Source organism: Chrysochloris asiatica, unplaced genomic scaffold, assembly GCF_000296735.1.
Source record: "Chrysochloris asiatica unplaced genomic scaffold, ChrAsi1.0 scaffold00093, whole genome shotgun sequence".
Lineage (NCBI taxonomy): Eukaryota > Metazoa > Chordata > Mammalia > Afrosoricida > Chrysochloridae > Chrysochloris > Chrysochloris asiatica.
Window position 1 is genome coordinate 9,250,045 of NW_006408611.1, and position 3,411 is coordinate 9,253,455.

At 38.1% G+C, this 3,411-nt stretch overlaps 1 pseudogene; it reads right to left on the minus strand.

Moving 5' to 3' along the window:
- Positions 1 to 2,720: 2,720 nt before the first annotated feature.
- Positions 2,721 to 3,123, minus strand: LOC102823852 (annotated as a pseudogene).
- Between the last annotated feature and the right edge of the window lie 288 nt (positions 3,124 to 3,411).

Consider the following 3,411-nt stretch of genomic DNA (forward strand, 5'->3'; position numbering starts at 1 on the left):
AACCACAACATTGTCGTTCAAACTCACCATTCACTCCTCAGAAATCCTATACAGGATCTCTATGGGTCTGAGCCACCTCAATGGCAGTTAATAACAAAAATATATATGCCACAGGATAAGTCCTGGTGTGGCACCATATAGTATAAGCACTGGACCTCGAGGTTGGATTGAACTGCAAGGTCAATGGTTCAGACTTACCAGTGGCTCCTAGGAAAACCTATTCAGGGTAACTATGAGTCAGAATCAACCCAATAGGACTTAACCACAAATATAGATAGATAGATAGATAGATAGATAGATAGATAGATAGATAGATAGATACATAGATACATAGATACATAGATACATAGACAGACAGACAGACAGACAGACAGATAGATAGAGACAGAGAGAGAGATATACAGAGACAGAGATTTGTTTCAAGAAAATGACTTATGTGGTTGTAGAGGTTGGTGATTTCCAAGCCTCATGAGTCAGATTTTAGACTTGGGAGGTCTGCTGACAATTGTAGCTGCAGGGCCTGACAAAAAAAATAGGCAAGTCAGTCAGCAGGCTGCTGACTGCAGAGGTGAATGAACCCAAGTTGGCAGGTAAGATGGCAAACTGCTGACTCACAGACTTCAGAGATTCAGACTCACAGGACTGGCAGGGAATACAGTGGGTCTCTAACTCAACCATAAAGAAGTGGAGGTCAGGTACAGGATTCAGATTCAGAAAACATGGACAATTTTGCTAGAAAATGCATAGTTATTGGAAGCATGCCACAGTTCTGAGGAAACTCACTTTCAAAAGATTACATTATGGATTTTCATTATGGGGAATGACTATATCATACCTGTAAAACACTGAGAACCATGCATGGCCCAGACAAGTTGACACACAACCTTAACCATCACATCTGACAAAAGAAATCTATGGTGATAAAAACTGCAAGACTTGTTTCTAGTGTTGGGACAATCCAATGGAAGACATTGAAAAGATATTTACTGTTAAATTGACATACTTGGCAATCATAATGGGTGATTTCAATACAATTAAAGGAAAAATACCATTGTAAGCAAGTATAGGAAAATTACAAAATAAAAAGCAAATTAGAGCTAACAATGTATATTTTATGCCCCTGAGTTATGAACTTCCTACTTGCAGACAGCTTGTACTTGCCAATTAATGTTAAGCAAATTTCCCTTCACTTTGAAATGAGTGAGCCAACCGCTACTCACAACATTTTTTTCCATCAAACTCACCTTAATTTGTTCCATGTGGAGCTTTGAAGTAATGGAAAAAGTTTTAAATATTTTTCTTGCTCTAAAGTAAGTACTGACTGGACTGTTAACTTCAAGGTCAGCAGTTCAAACCCACAAGTCACTCTCAGAAACCCTATACAGTATTTCTATGAGTCAGAAATGACTCAACAGCACACAACAATGACATAAGGCTAAATAAGAAATATATGCACCTGCAATCTAAAGACACACTCATGATAAAATTTCATTGATAATCTACCGATGAAAGTCTAGAAGCAATAAATAACTAATAATCTTTCTTTTGATGTTGATATGGAACATTTATAAAAATTGGCCTAATAGATTCCACAAAATAAATCTCAAATATTTTGATTAACTGCATCGTATTCTATTCTGTATGAAACTATATTATACAGAGCATTTTTTTTTGAAAAAGGTATAAAGACTTAGATTCAATAATTAAAATATACTTTCACACACATATATAAGGGCAAGTTAAAAAGCATTGCTTCAAAATCACAGAAAACTTTATATTCAACAAAAATGTCAAAATGTGAATGTATTGTGTCTTGACTGCATGGATAATGTCTTTTAAAAAAGATCAGCACAAGGCTGGTTCCTAAGGGGTGGAGGTTAAAGATATCCCAAATGTCCCACTTTTCCAATATGTTACATCACTTCATAACTCTTGATACCAGTTACTAGTACTTTCCCCCACCTGCCCCCCTACTACACACTGCAATGTTTCACAGAACTAACAACAGTAAAAGGAAATGACTCACGCAGTTGTGGAGGTTGGCAAGTCCCATATCTGTAGTTCCGAGATCAGTCTAAAAGATTCTTTTGTCGTAGTCTCAGTAGCTGAGGAACTCAAATTGGCAAATCAGAGGACAAGCTGTTGATTGCGGAGCTGGTGAATCACAACTCCCATGAACGGGAGGTCGGTCATGATCAGCCAGATGCCAGATCTAGAGAAAGAGAGTGAAGTTTGCAAAAGCATTCGTATATTTCTGGACTCAGATCAGACCCTCACGGACCACTAAGGGTAGTGATTTGAGTCAAACTTTCTAGTAAGGTGTTATCTTTTGTTGTTGTTGGTATTGTCACTAAAGTCAATTTCAATTTTATTTCATTAACTTTAACAATTAACAAATTAAATAGTTCAAATGTTACTAAATTGATTTCAAACAGGTTTCTACAGAGGATTAACAGATACAGTATTTCAAGTAATGTATGGTGCAGTCCATTGTCCATTTAAAAATATGCTTCTTTAATCCACAAATAGCACTGAAAGGCCTTTTTTTTTTTCTTTTATACTGCATAAAAGCTAAATGTAAATGTTGATGTTATTTATTTCATTGTCAACTTGGATGATGAAGGTGGAAGTCACAACAGTTCATAGTTAAAGAAACAAACAAAAATCTTCTTCTATTTTTCTGATAGAAAATGGAGGCCTTCATTCATGTCTTATGATTCTTACAGCAGATTACGTCCCTCTCCTTGCTGAAGACTTTGGTCACCACCACCTGTTTTTTGTGTCCTTGTTTTTAGTTTAGATATCATTTCCGCAGCATACATCATTACTGACTTACGTGATGGAAACTGCACAAGGCAGAGGCTGCCACCTTCCTGTTTGTCCTGGACCCGGACTCTGCCTCCATATTGAACATCACGATTCCATTCTCTACAGTACATTTTATTTTTTCAAGTCCAACTGCTAAGCATACATCTGGAATCTCTGTACCTGTAGGATTTGCAACAGATTTATTTATGGGATGCACCTCCCCTCTGTGATGGTCTTCTTGCTATTTAAATAAACAGTGTAGATTCAAATCAACCTTTCCTGGTCTGCAGGGGACCACGCAGCTGCGCAAGCCATTTCCACCGGGGACCGCATGGCACCAGTTTAGAGTTCAGAGACAGAAAACTGACCGTAAGTCAGTGCTGACAGACAACCGAGACAGTCCCGTCTTCCCACGGAAGTCCGTGTTATTGTTTTTGTAAGTGCCGTAGAGTTGATTACTGACTCATAGCGACCCTGTATAGGGTTTCCAAGGAGCAGCTGGTGGCTTTGAACTTCCAACCTTGTGGTTCGAAGTCCATGGTGATCCTACAGAGCTACACCTTAATCCTTGTTGTTGTTGTTAGGTGTCATCGAGTCGGTTCC